The 25,750-nt window shown below is 43.5% G+C and overlaps 1 protein-coding gene across 1 annotated transcript in view; it reads right to left on the bottom strand.

The window, feature by feature from the left end:
• The window catches only part of MRPS27 (mitochondrial ribosomal protein S27), a 260,540-nt gene that overhangs the window by 100,589 nt on the left and 134,201 nt on the right, over nt 1–25,750 (bottom strand). The gene's annotated exons all lie outside the window — the stretch shown is intronic.

Raw genomic sequence — 25,750 nt, 5'->3', positions numbered from 1 at the left:
AGGCTGTACTGCGTCTACACACATTTTTTTTCACTATCTATAGAAGACCTTCACCGAACTGTGACTTACAGCACATACGTATCCTAATTTTCTATTATTTCACATATTCAGCTGAACACACTATGGAATCGTACTGGATTACATACTGACTAAATGCTTGAAAAATGTAGACGATGTATAGGATAAGCAGTTTTACCCCTTCACGGCCAGGCCTTTTCCCCCTCCTGTGCCAGGCCTTTTTGTTGGCTATTTGGGGCAGTTTGTGGTTTTTCCCCTGAAAATGGCATCAACAAAGGGTTTGCGGTGCTAAAATCACCAGCTTGCCAGCTTTCAGGAACAGGCAGACTTGAATCAGAAAACCCACTTTTTCAACACAATTTTGACATTTTACTGGGACATACCCCATTTTTGCGATTTTTTGTGCTTTCAGCCTCCTTCTAGTCAGTGACAGAAATGGGCGTGAAACCAATGCTGGATCCCAAAAACCTAAACATTTCTGAAAGGTAGACAAAATTCTGAATTCAGCAAGGGGTAATTTGTGTAGATCCTACAAGGGTTTCCGACAGAAAATAACAACTGAAAAAAAAAGATATTGAAATTGAGGTGAAAAAAACAGCAATTTTTCTCTACGTTTTACTCTGTAACTTTTTCCTGCAATGTCAGATTTTTGAAAGCAATATACCGATACGTCTGCTGGACTCTTCTGGTTGCAGGGATATATAGGGCTTGCAGGTTCATCAAGAACCCTAGGTACCCAGAGCCAATAAATGAGCTGCACCATGCAGAGGGTTTTCATTCTATACCGGGTATACAGCAATTCATTTGCTGAAATATAAAGAGTGAAAAATAGCTGTCAAGAAAACCTTTGTATTTCCAAAATGGGCACAAGATAAGGTGTTGAGGACCAGTGGTTATTTGCACATTTCTGAATTCCGGGGTGCCCATACTAGCATGTGAATTACAGGGCATTTCTCAAATAGATGTCTTTTTTACACACTCTCTTATATTTGGAAGGAAAAAATGTAGAGAAAGACGAGGGGCAATAACACTTGTTTTGCTATTCTATGTTCCCCCAAGTCTCCCGATACAAATGGTACCTCACTGGTGTGGGTAGGCCTAGCACCCGCGACAGGAAATGCCCCAAAACACAACGTGGACACATCACATTTTTTGACAGAAAACAGGTGTTTTTTGCAAAGTGCCTACCTGTAGAGTTTGGCCTTTAGCTCAGCCGGCACCTAGGGAAACCTACCAAACCTGTGGATTTTTGAAAACTCGAGACCTAGGGGAATCCAAGATGGGGTGACTTGTGGGGCTCTGACCAGGTTCTGTTACCCAGAATCCTTTGCAAACCTCAAACTTTGGCTAAGAAAAAACACATTTTCCTCACATTTCGGTGACAGAAAGTTCTGGAATCAGAGGAGCCACAAATTTCCTTCCACCCAGCGTTCCCCCAAGTCTCCCGATAAAAATGATACCTCACTTGTGTGGGTAGGCCTAACGCCCACAACAGGAAATGCCCCAAAACACAACATGGACACATCACATTTTTTGACAGAAAACAGAAGTGTTTTTTTTACAAAGTGCCTACCTGTGGATTTTGGCCTCTAGCTCAGCCGGCCCCAGGGGGGGCAGAAATGGCCTCAAATAAATATGCCCCGCCAACCCCCTTTGGGGAGTGACCCTTGCCTACGGGGTCACTACCCCTGCGTGACATTGGCACAAAAAAAAAGATCCCCGGTGCCTAGTTGTTTCTGCCCCCCTTGGGGTCAGATTGACCTAAAATCGGCTGATTTGCCCCCAAGGGGGGCAGAAATGGTCTAAAGACAATTTGCCCCCCCCAGGGGAGAGACCCTTGCCTAATGGGTCGCTCCCCACCTCTAAAAAAAGAAAAAAAAAAAACAAAAAAAAAAACACAAAAGAAATTAGCCCTGGCGCCTAGAGGTTTCTGCCCCCCCCTGGGGGCAGATCGGCCTAATAACAATAGGCCGATCTGCCCCCAGGGGGGGCAGAAATGGCCTAAAATAAATCAACTTATCTTCTCCCAAAGGCGGCAGAAATGGCCTAAATACAATTTTCCCCTCCAGGGGAGCGACCCTTGCCTAAGGGGTCGCTCACCATCTGTAAAACAACAACAACAAAAAATCCCTGGTGCCTAGTGGTTTCTGCCCCCTTTGGGAGTAGATTGACCTAAAATCAGCCGATCTGCCCCCAAAGAAGGCAGAAATGGTCTAAAATAAATTTGCCCCCCAGGGGAAACGACCCTTGCCTAAGGGGTCGCTCCCCTTGCGTGAAATTCACGAAGAAAAAAAAAACCTCCCTGCTGTCTAGTGGTTTCTGTCCCTCTTGGGGGCAGATTGGCCTCATAAAAATAGGGGTCGCTCCCCACCTCTTTAAAAAAAAAAAAAAAAAAAAAATGCCCCCCCTGGGCGCGACCCTTGCCCAAGGGGTCGCTCCCTTATGCCAATATCTGTTTTCAAAATAAATCCCTGGTGTCTAGTGGGCGTTTCAAAAGCCAGGTTGCTTTACAATCCGGCTTTTGAAACGCTGAGAGAGACTTCAAAGGGAAGGAAATACATTTCGTTCACTTTGAAGACTCTCTCGGCCTCCTCCACGTGATCGGAGCATGCTTCCAGCGTGAAGGAGGAGGCCTCTGTGACAATCAGCGCGCTGACGTCACAGTGGGGTGAGGGAGGGGGGGAGGGGGTGGAAGGGGAAGGAATTCCCCTTCCATCCACGACCGGGGGGTGTGGGTGGGGGGTTCATGGGGGGAGCGCTCCCCCCGGTTCCCGGGTGCAGGACGAGGTGATCTCGTCCAAGGCACCCGGGAACCGGTGCCTTGGACGAAATCACCTCGTCCAAGGCACAGAACAAGTTAAAGAGGTGGTCGGGTTTGTAAACCCTGATGTGACCCTTTGTGGTTATCAGGTTAAATCAACTGAAATTTTGGACTACTTTGGTATATATACCAAAAGTAGGAGCTAGCATGCTTAGTGTGTCATATCAGGGTGACACAGTATATTTTTTTTGATCTAGGCTCATCTAATCCAATCAATTTGAAAGGTGGTGAGGGAGTCATGAACACACTGTCCCTGATAGATTACCAAGCCTACAATGTTGTTTTAGAAAGAAAAAAATGTGGTTCTTCTTTTTTTACTGAATTCCCTGACATTTTTATTTATAAGTTAAGAAGCTTAAAAACTGGTTCCTAATTTTCGACTCAAGGCAGGTTCTGCATCAATTGAAATCAAAGTTAGATGAATGCCTTTCAGTGTAAGAGATTCGGGTGAAAAAAACAACTGGATGATTTAGATCACCTATTGACGAATGAGCCTGTGGAATGAATGGGATGGTTGCTGCCTATAGTTCTGGTACACAAGGCCTCACGTAATCAACATCTGTGCGCTGATTTAAGGGCACTGAATAAATGTGTGGTTGGGGATAGTTTTTCTTTGTCGAATATTTCTGAAATGGTGTCATCTTTGGCAGGTGTGAGGTTCTTCATGACACTACACAGCATCAACTTATCAGATTATGCTGTATACCAAATCAAAATGTTTAACTACTTTCATAACCGCGTTTGGCACTTTTCAGTTTGCCAGAGTGCCATTTGGATTAGTGTCAGCCTTATCAGTCTTCCAACTGGAGATGTGTAATTTGTTCTAGGTCATTCCTTGGAATACACTTCTATGAACATGACATTCTGATTTGCTGCAAAACTAAGCCTGAACGTGATGATAAAGTGGCTCAGGTACTTGTGGTGCTGAAAAGGAATGGTTTGACAATGAAAATGAAAAAGTGCAAATGTGGTAAATAAAAAAACAGAATACTTAGGACATATGATCAATTCTGACGGGAAGAAACCTACACCAGATTTTGTTAAAGCCACAAATGATTGTAATGATTGCTATTTGAGCAGTTACTGGAATCTCACAGATAAGCTGGGTTTGGAGGGAACACGGTAGTCTGTAGATCAAGGCTGATTCCTCTTACATCGACTCTGAGTTGGTTATAGGTCTTTATGCACAATGGTCATCAAGCCATTACAAAGGCTAAAGGGAGGCTTCAATTAGATTATTGGCGATCTGGTGTGGAAGTACAGGTGGAAAGACCTGTATTTCCATACCATGTAGTGTGAGTGATAAGGTTGGGCAGGTTATCTCCTTCTATAAATATAAGGAAGGTTCCCTCTAGACACTGTGGGACCGATACAAGCGAGAACGTACCAGTATATGTTTAAGTGTTGGCGGATGTATACCCCCCGAGGTCTAAAAATAAAATTGGTGAGTAATATTAAACTAAATTAATAAATGGTTTTCTTAACTAGTGTTTTAGCAGGGAAGTCTTTCTCAGTTGTACACTTATGGATAATGGGTATCAAATTGTATAACATGACATGGAAAATGTTCTGAACAAGAGAGCTATTTTGCCTAAGAAGTGTGGAATATATCATCCCGAGGGGAACGGTCTTGTTGAGCATCTTAATAAAACATAATACTATTCTGTGGTTTCCTTTTTAGCAACTCTACACTAATTTTCTGTGGTAGCACATGTGTCTTTCCTGGCTATTAACCTTTTTCCTCTGGGTGCACAATTCATGGCATGGTTTGGTTAATACATGTTTCTCACTCTTTAATCTCACATGGTTCACTTTTGTGGCCACCTTGTTAACTCAGGTATGTTTATGGTGGTAGCATTTATGCATATCAACTGTTTACACTTGCCATTCATATTATAATTATGTGTATATATTTTTTCTTTGTTATGTGTCCTTGCAGCCTTGAAAAAGTCGTCTAAAGACAAAACATGTGCCAGCTGCCTGTTGTGGAATAAACTGTCCATTTATCAAAATGTACTATTTTGGTTCGGTTCATTAACTGTCTGCATTATCTGTGAAGCATTTACATTTTGAGACTGTTCTCTGCTCTGGGTAACTTCATAGGCCACTACAGGAGTGGGCTCATCTCCCGCAACTTTAGTCACTATTTGGCTAGCATAGTGTCTCTACCTGTTGAGCAGATTATTCATAAACGTTGACACACTTTACACTTGCGGGAACAGCAGTATTTGTTATACCGCTGCCATTTTTCTATAGTTTGTTTTAAAACTAGAATGCATTCCATGTTTTGGCTTCTATGCAGTTTTTCCAAGGAACGTCAAAGAGGTCTGCATAGCTCACATCACAAACGTCAGGCCCAAGGCGTCGACTAGTGTCACCCTGTGAGGAGGTAGCAGCAGTGAGACAGTGTTATCTCTAACTTGAGGCACAATTCATGTTACTCATATTGTTGCCTTTGGAGACAAATGATATGAATGAAATGAATATAATAGCCAGTCTGATAAAGCTCAGCTGGGCGATTAAGCGGGCCCAACAGTCAGGTCGCTTAGCAGGGATAACAGAAGGTGTCCCTGGGCTGATAAAAGCAGCTTTAGTCTTAGCTGGTCTTTCAGTTTGAGGAGGACCTCGGTCTCATTTAGTTAAATGTGCTACCCAACATTCAATTTTATCCTTTCAGTTGAAACTGAGGTTTTAAAAAGGGATTTGCCACTAACAAGCTGTAAGAAACTGAGTTATTAATTGCAAAGTGTGAGAGTCCTTCCCAAGTTACACATCCGCACGTTTCTAGTTACCTGGAGCCAAGCACCCCTTTGCAGTACTTGACTCTCAGGGTAGCAAAGCAGTCAAAAGCCTACTTGGGGAGAGGGGATGGGCTAGACACTCTCTTGCTAGTACAACTCAACACTACTCAGTAAATCAATATTCAGTCAGTGCTTTTCCTTAGGAAAAGACAAATTACGGTTATTACACACAGGCTACTGAATATGATGCATTAAATTACAAATATGGACAACGAGGTAAATGTAAATATCTTTGGTAACACCCTCATCTCACGTTACACTCCTGGTGGGTGTTGAATCCCATAACCCATGTACCCCTCACTTACACTAGATTCAAATACACCGTATAAGGAAGGGGGTGTCATTATCAAAAAGGCAGACCTAATGGCTTTGTCACTGTCTCACCTCATTAGTAAAAGCAACATGATGTTTTCCTTCTTTGCAACTCATCTGAAATCAATGAGGACAGTACCAAAAGGCAATAAATGTTATAGCCCAAAGGTGAAGTCAAAAGGGGTAGTGCTAACATTCAATTAATTTCACTGCAAAACCTTGCATTGCCAACCATTCAATCAATCAGTAATTTGTTAAGCGCGCTACTCACCCAGAAGGGTCTCAAGGCGCTTTGGTCTTAGTGGTTGCGGGGTCCTTTGTGAGGGAGAGGATGAGCGGAGTGTCGTCTGCGTAGGAGACGATGTTGAGGCCGTGGGATCGGACGATGTTGGCGAGGGGTGCCATGTAGACATTGAAGAGGGTGGGGCTGAGTGAGGATCCCTGGGGGACTCCGCAGATGGTCTTGGTGGCTTTAGACAGGAACGGGGAGGCAGACTATAGGGGTTCTTACAGAGAGGAAGGAAGTGAGACAACCCAGGGCTCTGTGGCGGATTCTGGCGTTGTAGAGGCGTGTGCGAAGGGTGTGGTAACAGACGGTGTTGAAGGCTGCGGAGAGGTCAAGGAGAATGAGGGCAACGGTTTCACCTCTGTTGAGCCTGCTCCTGATGTCGTTGGTGCAAGTGATAAGGGCGGTCTCAGTGCTGTGGTTCTTGGGGAAGCCAGACTGGGAGATGTCGAGTAGGCTGTTGTCGTCGGTGCAAGCGATAAGGGTGGTCTCAGTGATGTGGTTCTTGCGGAAGCCAGACTGGGAGATGTCGAGTAGGCTGTTTTCATCCAAGAAGCGGGATAGTTGGTTGTTGGCTATCTTCTCGATGACCTTCGCAGGGAAGGGGAGTAGGGAAATTGGCAGGTAGTTTTTGAGGTCTTCGGGGTCGGCTTTGGATTTTTTGAGCAGGGCGTTGACTTCGGCATGTTTCCAGCTCTCCGGGAAGATGGCGGTCTCGAAGGAGCTGTTGATGATGGTCGGAGCTGGGGAGCGATGATTTGGATGGCTTTATTGAAGATGTGGTGAGGGCAGGGGTCAGCGGGAGAGCCGGGTGGATGGTGCTCATGGTCTTGGTGGTTTCCTCCTCATTGGTGGGGGTCCAGGCGCTCAGGACGTTGGTGTGGCTAGATGTGTTGGGGTCGACCTTGGCCGTGGTGGTGGTGGGGGGCGGCTGTGCGAAGCTTCCCTGGATGTCAGTGATTTTGCGGTGAAAGGAGGTGGCGAGGGAATCGCAGAGGTCTTGCGAGTGGGGGGGGGGGTCGGCAGAGCAGGACTTGGGGTTGGTGAGTTCCTTGATAATGCTGATGAGCTCCTTGCTGTTGTGTGCGTTGTTGTCGATTTGTTCTTTGTAGAAGGATTTTTTAGTGGTCCGGATGAGCTGGTGGTGTTTGCGGATGGCGGTTTTGAGGGCGGCTCGGTTGCTTTCTGTTTGTTGTAGGCGCCATATCTTCTCAGCTGATCAGCATTCTCGTTTGGAGGACTGAAAGGTCTGCGGTGAACCAGGAAGCTTTTTTGTTGGCACGGGTGTTGGTGGTTTTCATGAGTGGAGCAAGAGTGTTGGTGCAGTCTTCGAGCCATTGCTTGAGATTGAGGGCAGCGGTGTTGGGGTCGTTGGTTTTGGGTGGAAGGGCGAGGTTGGAGATCAATTGGTCCTTGGAGATCTTGTTCCACTTGCGGTGAGGGATCCGATGCTGCTGGTGGTGGGTGGTGGGTTTCTGGATGGAAAAATGAACACAACAGTGGTCGGTCCAATGGAGTTCGGTGGTGTGAGTGAAGGTGACGTGGCTGCTGGAGGAGAAGATGGCGTCGAGTGTGTGACCGGTTGAGTGGGTGGGCGAGGTGACCAGTTGCTTGAGGCTGAGGTTGGAAAGGTTGTCCAGTAGGGCTGAGGAGTTGCTGCAACCGGTGTTCTCCAGGTGGAAATTCAGGTCGCCGAGGAGCATGTAGTCCATGGAGGCGAGGGCGTGGGTACAGATAGTGTCGGCGATGGCGTCGCGGGGTCTGTAGATGAGGGTTACTCGCAGGGTGGTGTTGGCGTTGACGTGTATCTGGAAGTGCAGATGTTCTGCGGCATCTAGGGCATCGTGGGTGTTGGTCGAGATCCTGATGGAGCTCCTGTGGACTATAGCGGTAACCATTAACATTATCAATAAAGCATTTCATTTAATAACGTCTCCAACAGCCTTATTACTATTTTTATTAGGCTGCTGCTATGAAAGCTTTAGGAACAACCAAAATAAGTCCCTGCTTTCCCAAGCCCATGTGCAACAACACAGGCCTTAGAAGTGCTTTGAATTCTAGAAAGTTCTTCAGGGAACATAACCTCGGTTACATTTATGGTGACAAACGTTTCTGGGGGCTGCTGCACCACCTCCACACACTTGGGACTATACTGGTGCTGCCCATGCCCTTCATTGAGCACCACAAGGATGAAATATGTAATATTTTGTGTGTATGAAGGGGTTTATGGGGTGCTCTCCTGTCATGAGACGTTGATATTAGATTACTGGCTTTGCCATTTGTTGCAATGCGTATAGGTGGCTTTGCACCAAGTTTTCTTTTTTACATAACAGATGCTCATTGCTCACCAGGATGGTGCCATTTCCACTGGGGCTGTGCAGGGAGCCCACTCCTGAGTTGCACTTCCAGCTCCCCATGCTGCAGCACCTCTCTTGAGTGACACCCAGGAGCGAGCTACTCCTGCTCTTCTATCCACAGAGGCTTGGAGCAGAGTGCGTCCGCCCTTCAGAGGGCACAGGGGGCAGGTAGAGTACCCTGCAGTCTTCCTGGCATCTTCTGTCCTGGGGAGGGAGAGTATTCCAGGTCACCTTGAATCATGTCAAGCCTTATGGGGATGGGGTCCTCAGGGCTGTGATAGGGTTCAGGGGAGGGAGGGCCGTAATAGAGCTCAGAAAGGGGCACCATGTATGCCCCCTCCCCATCCAAAATCAACAAAACAAGGATGCACTGACCCTGGAGCTTGACCCTCCCTGGGTGAACAGCTTGAAGGAACAGCAGTGATCACTGTGCGGTTTGTTCTCCATCAAATCCTCCAGAGGGACCGGGCTTGGGGCAAATTACTTCAGCCCATCCTAGCATCAGGTTGCTTCTACTTCTGGTTGGGAATTCTTTTGCAATCATTACTCCCAGATTCAGAGATTTCTGGTCAGTCTCTCCATTGTGCTGAGGTTGTAAGGTAGGGGTGGAAGGTTCTAGAAGCCAGGAACCCCTGTCATATCCCAGAGTACTACATCATCACTCCACCCCATACATCCCTGCTCCACAGTATTCTGGGAAATTTCAAATTCATGTGGTCTATGAAAAACTGCAAGATCATTTTCAACCCTTCAATTTCCTCTTTTCCCTTTCCTTTCCCAGGAAGTGGGTCAAGCACTGTTAATGGCGCTTTTGTGTAAGGAGCCCTTTCATCCTCCTCCTGGCCAGCAGAATAATTAACTTGGCCCAGTAGAGGTGACAAAGGTGTGGAATTGGATTGTGAGCGGATCCAGGGAAATATGAAAATTAGTAAAGTGCCCTAAGGAGTGTAGATATGATGGCAGGGATTGTGAATATACCCTCAGGATGCATGTTTCGCTTAGGATTGATATCTCATTGGGTTCTGTAAGTCTAAGTAGAATGAACCTGTACACTGGTGCAGATTTTGCCTATAGTGTGTAAATGAGTTAAGCAGCAAAGACTTTCAGTAAGCATTAGAGATCTATAATAGGAGTACCTACTAACACCAAAAGACCCAACTAGGTCAGTATCAATTCTTGAAGGGAGCCTCATATGTGCAAACACACACACACACACACACACACCCGCATGTTGTCAAGTGCTCACATGTAACATCAGACCCTCTTACCCTAGCTATGCAGCCACGGCCTTATCTTAAAAGTCATACACTGGCGGTAAACACGCTCCCTCCTCACAGTAAAAGTCCAAAAATCGGGTAGTCAAAAGCAAAAAATCCAGGGGGATCCAAAAGGTGGAGACCATTTGCTACACAAGTCTAGAGGTACACTTCCAATTTGTGAAGTACAATAAATGGAAGGAGGTTTTGAGCTGATGTATGTGAGTAGAGGTGAAAGATATAAACCACAGATGTGCAATGTTGCTGCCACCTATCATTCTTTCTAAGTAAAGTAGGATGTGATCAATAGTGATGTAGACTGCAGAAAGGTCTAAGCAATCACGGCTTGTTCACGACCGTGACCACTAGCATACAGTAAGTTCTATGTGATATTCAGGAGGGTGTATCTTGTTTTTGCAACACAATAGATTTAAGCCTTAATGGAAGTCAATAACCAAACCATTTTTGTTAAACACAGAAATTGAGTGAAGTAGAGGTGACCTAACTGAGGGCCTCATACATACAAGCATAGGGAGAGTTTGTAGTTTTGTAAACGTTGATGGGCAGTATGAGTGTTTTCAGTAGTGGATTGATTATGGCAGGTGAAGGCACCGAACCTTCTAAAGTGGTGTCTTTGGGAACTAAATGATGAAGTGGAAAAGGTTGGTTATGCAATAAGTACGGTGACATTTGGAAACAATTACATATTTAACTTAACTTAATCACAAGAATCAAAGCATGTGGAAATAGACAAAATGTCTACAAATCTGCGATTAGTGAACTCAGGTTATTTATGAATCAGAAGCATAAAGCTCGACTGTTCTAGATCACACAACTTTTAAGATGCACCCTGAGCAGTTGAAAATATAAAATTATCCGTGTTTGCCACAAATTGCAGGCAACGCTTGAGACTTGAGCGGCAATGAAACTGTGCAGATGCTGCAGCCGGAAGCCAGCCTCCTCCGTCTTAGCTAAAGGACTGGATCTTCCATCTGAATGAGCAAGCTTTCCAGAGCGTTTATCAGATCATCAGAGCCACCAACCTTTTCACGGGATCCCCCCGTCTGCCGCCAGAGCGTATCCTCCTGCATTGTACAGTCTGACCGAAGGCAACATAGGCATTGAGAAAAGGCTCAGCTCCATTATGTCTGCTGTGTGGCTGCTTTTACAGTCCTGCCATGAGCCCCCAGCAAGGGACTTGAACATATTTTCTGTATTCGCCATTTTATATTAATAGTCCGTAACAAATATTTAAAGGGGCACTCCTGTGTAACTAAAATCCATCCTTTAAAAATACTACTGCACATTCTCTTTTCGTCAGCTTCTTGCCAATGGCGTTATTTATGTTTGCTTCCATTTTTCTGCTTACTGACAAAGGCTAGCCCCGCGTGCTTCACCGATACTTGGCAGACTTTCCCTTGCTTTGTTTTTCATTCGATCATAAAATGTGGCACTTCTTGCCGCTCACTGGGAACATCTGGGAGCTTCGGCTGCGCTCCCGAGATTACAGTCGGCGAATCAGAGTCATTGATAATCTCTGTGCATGCCACACACAAACATGTCTGAAAGCACTCGACAGCTACATTCTGCAGTAGCAAGAGCGGGAATAATATTTTACTAATAATTCAATTGGAATGAGTAATTGACAAGGAGCAAGAAAGAGAGAACATCAGGAAAAAAACCAAAATACCTCAATTTTTGTCTAAAAAAATCTATTGCCTCTAAAGACAGATCTGCAGTTGCCCAATAACAGAGGTGAGGAGTTTGTATGTTTTTTGGTTTTCTATGCATTTTTCATGTCTAGCACCATAACACAAAGAATAGTATTACTAGCAAGAGTACTGTAGAATGTAAAGGAAACATTAGGACTGGAGGACCTATTCATGTCTGATATACAAAGACTTGAGGCCTTTGCAAACGGCGAGATCAGCACAGGATTGTCTTTTACATAGACGCACGTTTATGACAGAGACTTGCACATTCAAAACCCCACTGGCAGAATCATTTCAAGGCAGGTTAATGCAGCTGAAAAGCTGGCAGGGATTTTCATGGATCTCAATGGCCCCTTCTTGTTGGAGCCGACATTAATTTTTATCCACATCTGAGAGCCTCTGGCAGACACACTAATGGCTGAGGAACCCCACATACCCTCATATTTCAGGAGCTATGACATCTTGGCTGAGGAGCCCTCACTAAAATCGTCACATTCAATGCACTCTAGACCTTTGTGTGAAAGGGACCCTCACCAATACCCACATATAAATCCACAAATCCGAGGGGCGAATACCATGTTTCTCAAGTCGAGACCCTCACATCTGAGAAACCTTGATTGAGACCATCACATCTGAAGAGGCCAACACCCTCACACCAGGGTGGCCTGATCAGGAGGGCCAGCATGCAAGGGGTGTGAAACTTCGTGAGAGAGCGATACAAAGCAGTGAAGACAGAGATGAAGGAAGTGGAAAAACATAGTGGGATGATGAGAAGATTAAATATTAAGGGACAAATGGAAAAGTGGACATTCCGCTTTATTATTACTTCAATTTTAGTTAGAAAGGAATAAAAAAAACTAAACCATGATCCATAAAGGTACATAAAAACATAAGCCATATCTTTTTCATAAGAAATACTACAGAAAGACAATCATTCAATAGAGAGTGCATTATCAAAACACTGCTGACAACAGAAGTGACACTTAAGTAGGTGAAAAGTGCTAGTTGAACCCCGAATCACAAGCAGAAGGGTTTCAGCTTGGGGTTCCAGATGATCTGCATATGGAGCAAATCGATGCACAACTGATGTACTAATAGTGGCTCAAGATATACCAAACAATTGGTTTATGGACACGTCTTGTAAGGTATACAGGCCACATTAACTGAATTCAGTGCTTTCAGAGATGGCGGGTGTAACAAGGAACTGTAAACCTGATCGAACTTAGAAGAATTAAACAAATATCGAGGACGTGAAGCGAAAACACATCCTATAAAGGATGCCAAATCATCTCTGTCTCTCTCATCCATCATTTGTTTGGTACTTATGCGCTTGCATGGAAGCTATAGAATATGGAGACAAGACAACATGAAGAGCGAGTTAATACCATCAACCTAAATATGCTAAGAAATGGGTGCCTGAAAGGATGGCCAAGAATCGTAAAAGCAACCCATGGTTTTGCAAGTGGTACAACATTGGAAGCCATGACAACAGCCAGAAGTGACAAGTTACAGTGCCAGACTGAATAAACAGTAGGGCACTGGCAGAACAATTAAGCAAGAATTTAGTTTTACTGGGTTGAATGTTACCTTTGTTCCTTCAGGGTCGACCTACAGACAAGGCTCACGTTTCACCACTTCTTTCTCTTAGTTAAGCAGCAGTGAACACCCCATCTCTCGAAAACACAATGGCTATATCTATCCATTATAACCACGGCTTCCGGTTTTATAGAATTTTTTTTTTTTTCCATTTCCGTCTGTATTTATCCATATTTAATTTCTGCTAGTGTCTGTAGTTAGCCATACCTATAGCTTTTGTGAAAAAATTAAGCTGAAGCTAGTATATTTCTACAATTATTTAACCAATAAATGTACATTCACTAAGGAGCGGCTGACAGGTTTCAATGACAAAAATAACTATAGCTGATAAACCAATACCCTCTGATGAAAACATGTACATTTTAGTATCAACCATGTGTACATTTACAGTTGATTGTGCTTCACTAGAAAATTCTCGCTCTTTTTAAATTCCTTAACTGTCAGTCCACACCGCTATTGGCCTGGCGGTCATAACATTGTTATCATATGGAATCACGAAAAAAAAGAAAAACTCAAAAAACAAATTTTCGTTTTTATCTATATGTAAAATTAAATACAGACAGGAAATAGATGGTTTTCTTTTTGTAATTATATATATGAAATCACTAAAAACGGAAAACTGGGCATTTTAATTACACTACAGTGAAATTGTTCTGGACAAAGTTTGCCAAGTGCCTCCACTGCGCTGGGACACATTAGCTTTTCCTAAAATGTAATATCATGCAAATGTGACATGTATAGAGTTTAGAAAGCCTGTCAATTTTCAGTCTGCTATTAAAAAGTTTACTTACATTTATCTGTAGCATTAACTTATCCTAACGCAATGGGCCTACATCAAATTCCTTTAACAGCCTTATTTTCCTTAATAGGAAGTATTTGCTGACAAGGACTGCAGAAACTTCACCTAGCAATCCACATTTCTTTCATCAACCACAAAATATTTAAAGAGCTGATATCCTTGGCCTGTTGATGTCCAATTTTCTCTAAGCATGTCCATATTCCTTTGTTTGTATTCACACACACTTTTTTGACTCAATAACATGAAAACCCCCAAAATCAAGAAGACCTAAATTTGGCTCAGGCTTAAAGGTCAGGATCAAATTTACAGTATTTAGGGATTCATGAAGTGTCATTGTTATGTTTTGGAGATTTATTTTGATGTACTTGGCATCTGGTTATGAGCAGATTCTGTCATTTTACCAACATTTGGTGAGTTAATGTGAACAGCTTCAATAATGGTTTCCAAACAAAGATTTTATCAATTGGAAAATAGGTGGGCCTGTGAAAGAGTTTTTTCGACGTCAGTTTTGCATATCAATGACCTCACCTCCTGCCAAGATCTCCTAAAGCTTTTACAATGATGGATGGCTTCGGATATGCTGGAGGCACAGAACATCATATCCAACATATTGCTTTACTTTAGATTATCCATAGGCATAAAAAGCTTAGTATCTATCAGAAAAGGCTCAGCAAAAGTTGATTCATAGGGCCAAATTCACTAAGCATTTTACATACACCAGCTGAACTTCAAAGCAAAAGATTATCTCTTTGCAAATGTATAACTTTAATTCCTAAAATAGACGGAATTTGCAATGTAAGGTGCGCTTATACATGCAAAAACAGTGCCAGTGGGGAGGAACTACAGTATTCGTCAGTTTATGGTAAGGGGCAGGATTCTGGCCATTGCTGAGCAAGGCAGCCTACAAAACAAGGAGAATAAACAAGCTTGGTAAATTATGAGTATTCAGTTTCCACTTGAAGGTAGTTTTTCATCTTGGAAACCTATGTAAATCTGCACTTCTGAAAGGAAGTAGTGCTCACATTTCCCATGTGGCAACAGTGAGTTTTTACCTTATACCACCGGTATTTACGGGGGGTGTAGAGGAACTAGTCTCTAATATTTAGAATTCCATGGAGAAAAACACTTTTCTTGTGCCACCCACATTCCTGTAACATTTAAGCAAGCAGAATTTTACAAATGGTAAACCACTGCGTGAGTGCGTTTTGTGAATCAAGCCAACAATCATTACACTAAGTGCATTGTAGGGGATGAGCCTAGAACACAGAATTGTTCTAAGTGGGTTAACACAAAAGATTGTGATTGAATTATCCAATTTTATCACACTAATTGCCCTTGGAGCTTACAAGAGATTTGATTATCCAGGAAGGAGTTTGCGACAAGTCAATTTAGCATTTTATTCACCTCCTAGACGAGCACACACGGCGTGTGAAAAGATAGAGAAGGTTTGTACATAGGTGTGGGTCTTCTTTTGGAACAGAAATGATTTGTAGAACTGATTAACAGGTAGACAGTTGTTCGGTGGGTAGGAGAAGCAATTTGTTGTCTTTACTCAGTAACAGGAATGGCTCCCTCTGGGATACCCCTTAGGTACATATTGTATTTGATGGATGTGTCTTTTTCCTGAACCTAACGAGCCACTATAGATCAATTTCATCTCTCAATACTATTTTGGCAAGCTTTCTACCAGGCTAATAGCCCTCCTATGCCATTTTAGAAGCTTGGAAGTTTTCCAGATTGCTAGGTACATAGTGGGGCTTTAATTAAATGATTCATACTTCATAAAGTCTGGAAGTCAAAGAACTTAAATGAGCAATCAACGAGAGATAGAATTGCAGCCTTGTCTGAACCGTGGTACAGGTGGCTTTCTGCAGTGGAATAATCCTACATTCCTCCTGTGCTGGATTTATCTGTTGCTACCAGTGAGCAATAACAAAACTGCAGAAAGTGATGCAGTAATATTGACTTCAAATGAATTATGCAGGAATAGAATAAGCAAAATAAGAATTGGACGAGCACGGATGCAAGCTCTACATTTCTGCAATACCTGGCAGACTGTAGCAAATCACTCTTGCAATGTGCTTCGTAGCAGAGTCACAGAATGGAACTTTTCAAAGTCATGGATTATCTGACGTATCAGAACAGTTAGAGTTGCTTTTCCTTGTGGTATTATAAAGCAGCTTCCATATAATGTACAAGCTCTTTGTTACGTAAATATTTTGTTTGTCTCTATTTTTTCAGAGCGATGGAGAAAAGCCATCCCTCTGGGGATGACACAGGGCTAGTTACCACATTGTAATGTCATTGATTGTGGAATGTCAGTTCCTGCTTTGGACTTCTGCAAGGTTCCATCACCCAATAAGAGAAAAAATGAGAGGTAATTTAACAATCCTGTGAAATATCAAAGGGTTTCCACAAAACTGACACCAGGGCCTAACTTTTCTAGTCCTTGGCTTTTCTTTTAAAAATCAGTGGTTTCAGCTGTGCTAGTCCAATAGGTTTAAACCAAGACTATTCGACCCCAGATTAATGGATGTGCTTCTTTGTGAAACTGGATTATCTCCAAAAACAAACCAATTACTTAACAGCAGTCAGATGGAGACATGCAGCTTTTTGGCAACCAAACAGTTTCCGATTTAGGCATTTTACTGGAAGGGGAAATCCAAACTGGTAATAAACAGCCATAAAACAAAATATCTAATAATTAATTGTTAGTGGGAAGAGAACAAAAATCGGAAAATTACTTCAGTCAGATTTTCGTCTAAAAGACCTAGTTTTCAAAGCAGATATTCAAATCTACTAAATACACGCACATATTCTGAATGGATGGGCAGGTGGTTAGTTAGAAACTAAGGGCCTCATTAGGAGTTTGGTGGCCTCACCACAGGACCGCCTAACTTGCGGGTAGGACGCCACCGCAATGGCAGTGGGGTCTCCCCATCCCTATTGCAAGGTTTCCGCTGGTCTGACTGGCGGAAACCTTTAAACAGAACATTCCCATCTGTCAGACTGGCAGGAACAGTGCTACGAGACAGCACTTGGCTCCCTTAAAGGAGCCAATTGCTATCTTCTAGCACAGAGGGGGCTGACCAGAACCACCAGAATGTGCACTGTCTACAAAGCTAAGCTAATAACTTTGACAATGTTTGACGAATCTTCACAAAACCATACAAAAAAATGTTCATCCTCCTCACCTTCTTTCTGCAAAGTTCTGGGGTGATCCATCAAGTGAGGGTAAAGAAAAAGGGGGGAACCCAACACAGATTTTTGCCATTAGACCAAGCAACAGCCAAAACAGATGAACTGAATTACACCAAATTTGGCAGAAAGCAAGATCTTGGTCCAGAAACCGTGCTTGTGGTGTAATTCTGTTCAGTAGTTTTCAAGAGAAACCCCTTGGGGGGGTAAAATGTACTGCAAATTTGAAGAAGATGCGCAGTAAAATTGGGAAAAAGTGTAAGCTCTTGTGCTTAAACAAAAACAACAAGCCCCCAGGGTTGGTGGTGCACAATATTTTTAACAGGGAGGGGTGTTCTGACAAAGACCCTGCGCCCAACCCCATGCTCCGCAAGGTGATGATATTTTACTTTACATTAACATATCATAGGAACTCACTGAAAAACAATCAAAGGCTAAAGGGATGTTAGAGTTAGGAACTGTAATTATATCATACTTTATATTAAAAACAACTTTGAAATCCACTGGAAAAAAACTAAAGAATGTTATAGTTAGATGAAAATGTCAGTTAAAACATAGCATTTTAAACATACAAACCACTAAAATTTACCAGTACTCTAAAGTAACGATGTCACGCCTTCGCCATAAACTGCTAATTACTTCCCATATTACATCACTCATGACATGCTCTATGACATCACTGAAAACATCATTGCAACATCTGAAATGATGTCATTGATGAAAACGCTGTGCATGGCGGAGATATGATGGACTGGTGAGGCCCTGCTCCCTTCCCATCCTTTTTCCACTGTCCTCCATGCCATGGGAGCCTGGAATATTGGGTACACATTATCATAGCTCCCGCTAGCGTTGCCTCATGGTAGTCTATTCCAGCAGCCCAGGGAACTTCTAATGCTTCCTCAATAAAGGTATCCTAAACCCTGCTCCCCTCCTGAGCTAGACAGGGGAATGGTACTGTAATATGGGCCTCTATTCCAAAGCCTAACAGTCAAGAGTTAGAACTCTGGTCACGGATGTTGGGAGCTATAGAGTCAGCGTTTTATTCTTCAGTGACTCTACAAATGGAGCACCGAAAGGCTTGCATTTATTTTTTGGGGAAAATACAAATCAGTGAGCATGCTGACAGTTTATAGCTTGAATGTTTATTTTTAATTTCATTACCAGCAATCATCTGTCCATGCACAGCTCCTTGGATTGGCACTGAAAGCCATTTTCCTTTTGATATACACTTTCAGTCTGCTCGGTTCAAAAATAACTCTTTGGTTTCTGTGCTAGCAGGATCATGGACCAGTATTTCACCGCCTATCAGGATTATTGATGCCAGTCTGGAACACACATTACACGTAAAATATTCTAGCCTTTGCGAGGCTGATCCTATCCTAAAGTGTATGTACCATGCTTGTTGAGTTGGAAACAGTAAGATATCATTTAATGTCTCAAGAAACCCTGGTCGGTCGGGCACTTGTAACTGATGTGTTTTAGTGCCGCACTGTGTGATGCCTTACCAGCATAATAATCAGTGCCTGGCCTCAATGCTATATATTGCTTTAATAATAATAATAATAAAGCTACGCTAGGTAAGTTTACGGTTTGCATACTTGAATTTATTAGTATTTGACCAGCAAAACAACATAGCTGCTTCAAGTTGCAGAGGAAATAAATCATAACCACAAAATTCATCTCTTTCAAATGACTGACACACTCTCTCTCTCTCTCTCTCTGTATATGTGTATATATATATATATATATATATATATATATATATATATATATATATATATATATATATATATATATTCCATTCTTTCTGCATTAAGACTACTGAATCAGATTGTTTTGTTGATACAATTATTACATATTTATCATTTGGGTGGGTATTACCACAATCAGGATGTACTACTATTTGTTGGCTGATCAAAGAAGTGCCTAGTGGGTTGCTGCATTCACCTGTGCTTAAGGAAAACAGCTGTCCTTAAAATGTAGTTTGTGGGATTTGCCAATGAAACATACTGTCTTATTCCTCTCTGCATTATGTCATCCTACGTCATTTAATATTGAACAGCCCTCAAACTATAGCACATGTATTGATACTGAAATAATCCCATGGATGTGCCATGTTACACTAGGCTTCTCATGGAGAGACAATTCAAATTCTTGTATAGCTTGTTGCTTACCATTCATTTCAAGAAATAGATGCTATTTATAACTTTCCATTCCTTCTGAGTTTTTAGCACATGTAAAGAAGATAGGACGATTGCAATAAAAATATAGCTGTATTGCTCGTTTCTTTCTGTAATCTTCACAATTTCAAATGCTGGTCATGTTAAATCTGACAAAGCATATTATTTCTCTTTCAACATTCTAAGATCACCATCAATTATCATAACTGCACTTTTAACGTTAGTGCAGATTTCCCAGATTCATTCAGCTACATCTTTGGCAGACCACTGAATATTTTTGCATTGAGGGAATCTAGACACCTGTTGTTGACTAGGGGGAAAATAAATCCTCAAACTTGAAGCCCTGGGAATTCTGATTATGATAAGGGGCGAGGAAATCCGTGCTTACCCTCATGAAATTGCAGATGGCGCAGGCATTGGTAACTTCAGCAGGACATATTTACTCACCAATGCAATGTGCTAGGGCAAGAAAATGTGTGAAGCGATTTTTCTACACCCGCTCTCAAAGGTTTTACCTGCTATTGAGCTTGGACACTTTGCCTGCTTTCAGCCAGTGAAGCGTACAGGCAAACAGAACAGAACCCACAGCGTTTCTCACAGACCTGCCATTGCGATGACACAAGTAATTAGTTTGATCAGCGCCACCAGATTAGTCTCTCACATGAAGGGCTAAATATTTGCATAGCACTGAATGCAAGTATTATCAGATCCCTTTTGGATCTCTCCTTCTGGGGATCTTCGAGTTGGTTACATTTACATTTTCATTGATGATTCAATGTGTTTAACCAGAATTAATTAGAACATTCTTAACAACATTTCCCTATGCTGTAAGGTAGAACTTGCACCCGACTACACTGCTTGCCTGTTTGCTAGGAGACATGCAAATGCTTTGGCGATCGTTTATGATACCCGACTCTGATTTGTTTTTAAACAACTTTATTTAACATATTTGGACACAAGGTACAGGATTCACTGCCAAGCACAGATACTGTTGTACATGCGGCATATTAAGGACAAATCATCTGCTCATTACAGCCAGCAGCATAACCCAACTCTGATTTTTGTGAAGAAACCAAGTGCACATACCTTTGGATTCTTTAAATTAAAGCATCTATTTATTAGCAACTTAAGATTCTACTGCAATTCCAATTTAGAGTATGGGAATAATTTTAATGAGGTACTATAGGATCAATTGCCTAGTAATCGAGAAATCAAAACAAGCAAGTAACCTTTGCTGTTCTTTCTGGTGGATACACTATCCACAGGGGTGAGCAACTGCATCTTTGGGAAAAAATATGTCTCAGTCAATAACACCAATTTGTCTCAAAAGGAGGTACTACACAGAGAAGGAAAAGACAAAGCTTGCAGATCACCTGGCCCACAAACTTAGCCCAACGGCTGAAATAGGTAGACTTGATGGAAGGGCAGCGAGCCACCAGGATCACATCTCCCACTTCCAGTAGAAGTAAATGGGCCACGACTCTACTATCCTTAAAGCACTCCAGTGCTGAAACTGCTTTCTCTCTGAAGAGCTTTGATTCCATTATTTATTTTATTTAAAATTAGTTTTATTAAGTGCAAACATGACCCATGAGTATCAGAGCGATGTACATGGAAAAACCTACCCGTTACAAAACATTTGTAGTCCAAAAACAAAAGGAATGGCCGTCCATGATCATTCTCCAGAGGCTCAAGGCTTCTGCGTTACAGTAAGTGAAAGTCAGATGATCACTGGGACAACCCTGGTATCAGTTGTTAGGGTAGGAATCTGTTTAGTACTAACCTTTGAACATCTTTTTCTGAAACCTATGGTTGAGGGGTTCAGTCAAATCTCTTGGGGTGGACACGGCAAAGGTACAGGAGTAAGTGTTTTTTTTCTAAATCTTGGGGGTTCCAGCTGTAGGGAGGCAGCACTCATTCATGAGTGGCTACCTTCTGAGAATATAAACCTATGTTTATGATACATTGGTGAAACATTATGCAGGTCTTTGTGTGTTAGGCATGCACTTTTCAGCTGGATCCTCAAAAGAGAGCCAGTGGAGAGACTTAAGAGATGTGATATGGTCAAAACATATTGCTCCTGTTATCTGTTTTTCTGCACCGTTAAGGGTCGCCTTGAGTGGAGCTGTTCGAGATTTCAGTAAATCAGTCAGAGGACCAAATTCCAGTCTGAACACGAGTAGGTATTGCACTGCAATCTTAAACACAGGAGAGGGGATGAATGGCTACAGTTTCCTGAGTAGGTTAGTTGGTGAACTGCACTACGAGTGGATGTGCATGTGTGTGTTTGCATGTAAAAGTGTTCATCCAGGGTGATTCCCAAGGATTTCGTTGATTTGATGATGGCTGGTTTGCAATTGAGGGGGGCCAGGTGGTTGATCCATTCCGAAAAGGGGGTGGTGCAGTTAGGTGGGACAATGAGGAGGAATTCTGTTTTCAGGGTGTTAGATTTGCGGTGATTTCATGCCAGTCCGGTTTGAGTTTTTGATAGTTTGTCACTGAGTCAGAGAGGACATTTTTAAGTGCAGCTAGGTATCATCAGCATACATGTGGTACACAAGGTTAGCTTGTTTGAGAATCTCCATCAGGGGCATGATATAAAGGCTGAAGAGTGGGGGAGAGATGGTGGATCCTTGAGAGACTCTGCACTTGGCAGGGGATTCAATAAATATTGAGCTGCCCACTTTGACTCGTTGTGAGTGACTTTGAAGAAAAGAAGTGAACCATTTTAAGACATTTCCAGACAGCCCCAATTGGACTACCAATATCTCTAAAAGGGTGGTCTGATTGACAGTGCTGAACACACAAATAAGGTGGAGGAAGATGAGTAGACAAGAGTCATTATGGTCCAGGACTTTTAGAGCATCATTCATGATAGGCAGGATAGCTGTTTTCATGCTGTGCCCTGGCCTGAATCCAGATCGGAACTTATTGCATGAGTTGAACTGTTCAATATGCTGACATAGTTGATTGTGTACACATTTTACCAATAGTTTCACAAGGAACAGGTTTTAGACTGGAGAAAAATTGTTTAGGTCTGTCAGGTCTCTGCCTCTTTTTTTCCAGGATCCGAGTTACTTGTCCAATCTTCAGGCAATCTGGGATTTTGCCTTGAGTTATTGACTCCCTGATTCCAAACCATATAAAGGTCAGAGTGACAGCTACACTTTGTGCATACTTTCCAGACAGTCATCACACAGGAGGGGCTGTGGGCATCTGCATACTGACAGCCTTCCTGGGCTGAGAGAGAGGGAAGCAAGTGCACTTACATGTCAATAGGTTGTGTCCCTTCCTCACACAATGGGCTGATTTACCCCCTACTGATGTCTGGAGCAAGGGCTGGGTTGAAAGGGGGTGTGTTACACTTGAAAAGGTTCCTTTGAAGTCACCCCTTGAACAAAGACATGTTGGAGTATAAGTACAGGGGCTCTGACCTCATGTTTTTAGAGCACTTTTGGAACTGGGACTGAGCCTCTGTCAGAAGGACTGCTGTGCTGCTCAAAAGACTCAACTGGACTGTGCTTCCGCTGTTGCCCTGCTACCCCATGATTGCTGGGTGGCCTAAAAGACTCACTGGATTGCTGCCAGCTGCTCCCTGACTTTGTTCCAACTGGACATTGCCGAGTTTCCAGGAGAAACCGCCATCCCTGTCATCTGTTGTACCTGGATAAGCTCGCCTGCTGCCCTGCATAGTGTTTACTGGTTCACTGTGTTCTCCCAGGGGCCAAGCGCAGGATGGGCATTGGTTGCTTACCCTAGTCTCTACCATCATAGTGCTAGTGAGAGCTGCATATCTTCGCTGCATATGTGAGGCTAGCGCACAATGAATGTTTTTAAACTGTCCCTTAACTCTTTAGACCAGCTCATGGTGAGCGCTGTTTCACCGCTCACGACCTTCGTGCCCAGCGTGTGATGAGTGATTCGTGATTTCATTTTTATTCTCTAGGGACCAGCGCCTAGTGAAATAATCTCCTCTGGCCAGCTGGTGCATAGTGGGCACATGTGCAGCGCTTCCCCTTCCTCCCACCCGTGTGAACCTACAAAGAGTTCTAGGGAAAAATAAAGCTGTGTCCGTTTAAGCAGTGCTTCAAGCTGCCTAAGTGGAAGGGCTTAGTCTGCTCACCTCTCGGCAGATGTGGCCTGGGTTGCCATAGTGAGGGCCGGCCACGCCCCTACAGATGTCGACTGGAGGCTGCCACGCTACTGAAAGGAGAGCCCGGAGTGAGCCAGGAAATCGAGGCTCGCCGGCCCGGCTTCACTCCCCAGATTAATCTTGTGTGCCCAGGCATGCTGGAGACACTACCATGCTGAGGAATTGATCTGGATGGGTCATCCACCCTACAGGTACTGTGGGAAGGCACCACTTTCCTTGTTGTGTCCCTGCACGGACACCCCAGCTCGTGGCAAAGGAAGTAAACCGTGCTGTTCCCCGTCGCTGCACCACGTGTTGGTGGGCAGCTGTGCTAAATTCAGAATGCGAGGGAAACTGAGCGAGGCCTCTATGCACGGCCACCCAGTTGTGCTTTCCCATTTCTTCCTTGAAAGAGAACTGCAGGGGCATTGCAGCTTGGCAAACCTTTGAAGAGGACCCAATAGCATGGGCTGTTCTTAGCTGCCGCACTGCTCGAGGACTCACAGAGCCCACATGCAAAGTTACTAACAGGATAGGTGCACTGTGCCCCACATGTACATGGCAGTATTTGGGGATAGCTTTTGTACTGTGCCTGCAAAGTATTCTTGATTTGAGGGTGACAGCTTGCTCCTTTACATAAACTGACCCACATGCATTGCAAGGCTTGATAATGGCGTGGTTCACAAAGTATCCCTGAAGCCATAGCACTTGTGTGATTTATCAGCATTGTGTACCAAACCATTTTGTTGATGCATGTCGGTTGTATCTCGTCGACAAACACCATCAGAATAATGACCTTATAAGCAAATTATGCCTAAGGCACGAAGTGCTTATAACTCATTCAGGATGTACAAAGCAATTATGATTTACTGCTAACACACAATGTATTTATGAGTTATGACATTTTTGTCTAAGACAGAGGTTTGCAATATATGGAACCTTTTTTAAATGTAATCTTGTGTGGAGTCTCTAGTGTTGTATTTATTGTGTCACTGGTGTTGGTACTACCGCCAAGAACAACCAGACTCCTCGCTATCGCCAACTGGATGACAGCAAACCACCTCAAATTGAACTCAGAAAAAGCAGAGATCATCATCTTCGGTCCCAACAAGACAGAATGGAATGACTCTTGGTGGCTTACCCCCAACACCCACCACGCACGCAATCTTGGCATCATACTGGACTCATCTCTCTCCATGACTCAGCAAATCAACGCCATATCATCCTCCTGCTTCAACACCCTTCACATGCTACGTTTAGAAACAAGAAGAACAGTCACCCACGCCCTCATAAGCAGCAGACTGGACTACGGCAATGCCCTCTACGCAGGGACCACAGCCAAGCTTCAGAGAAAACTCCAGCGAAGCCAGATGACAGCCGCATATCTCATCCTCAACCTCCCTCACCACGAACACATCTACGCCCACCTCAGATCCCTACACTGGCTGCCCATCAACAAAAGGATAATTTTCAAAATCCTTGTCCAAGCTCACAAAGCCCTCCACGACACTGGACCGGCCTACCTCAATGAACAAATCAACTTCCACAAACCAACTCGACAGCTCCGCTCCGCCGACCTCACCCTTGCTACAGTTCCCGCATCCAACGCACCACCTCCGGCAGCAGATCCTTCTCCCACCTCGCCACCAAAACCTGGAACTCCCTCCCCACCAACCTACGCAAGACCCAGGACCTCCTAACATTCAGAAAGCACCTCAAAACATGGCTTTTTGAGCAGAAACCCCCCCCAGCGCCTTGAGACCCTACCGGGAGAGTAGTGCGCTTAAGAAATGTATTTGATTGATTGATTAATTGTTGTACAACTGCTTTACATATGACCTCTGGGGATACACCAGGCTGCTCTGTGCCAAGCTACCAGAGGGTGAGCACAAGTTATCTTTGGTGTATAACTTACTTGTCCTAACAAGAGTGGTGGGTTCTGCCTGGCTTAGGTGCATAATCTAGCCAACCAGAAACTCAATTTCTAACATGGAGGTTGATTATATGAAATAAAGTTTAGCTGCTGATCTGGCTGCTGTGAATATTTCAACTTGTGTGTATTCGCTGGGGGACAGGATATCCCATGGGAATGGGTTTATGTGTAGGAAGTCTCACTGAATGACTGTTGGCATCCTTGTACTGCATTACAGTCAGATCTAAAAAAGTGCCTGGCAAGGCAAGCATGCCACTGGGTAATCTTTCCAGGGGAAAGGCTGCACCACAGTGATCTCATACATAACATAGGCCAAGTGCTAGTTGACTGGCTCAAGATGTTACCCTGG

Source organism: Pleurodeles waltl, chromosome 1_1, assembly GCF_031143425.1.
Source record: "Pleurodeles waltl isolate 20211129_DDA chromosome 1_1, aPleWal1.hap1.20221129, whole genome shotgun sequence".
Taxonomy (NCBI): domain Eukaryota; kingdom Metazoa; phylum Chordata; class Amphibia; order Caudata; family Salamandridae; genus Pleurodeles; species Pleurodeles waltl.
Note: the sequence above shows the minus strand (reverse complement) of the source record. Positions and strands in the feature narration are given on the sequence as shown.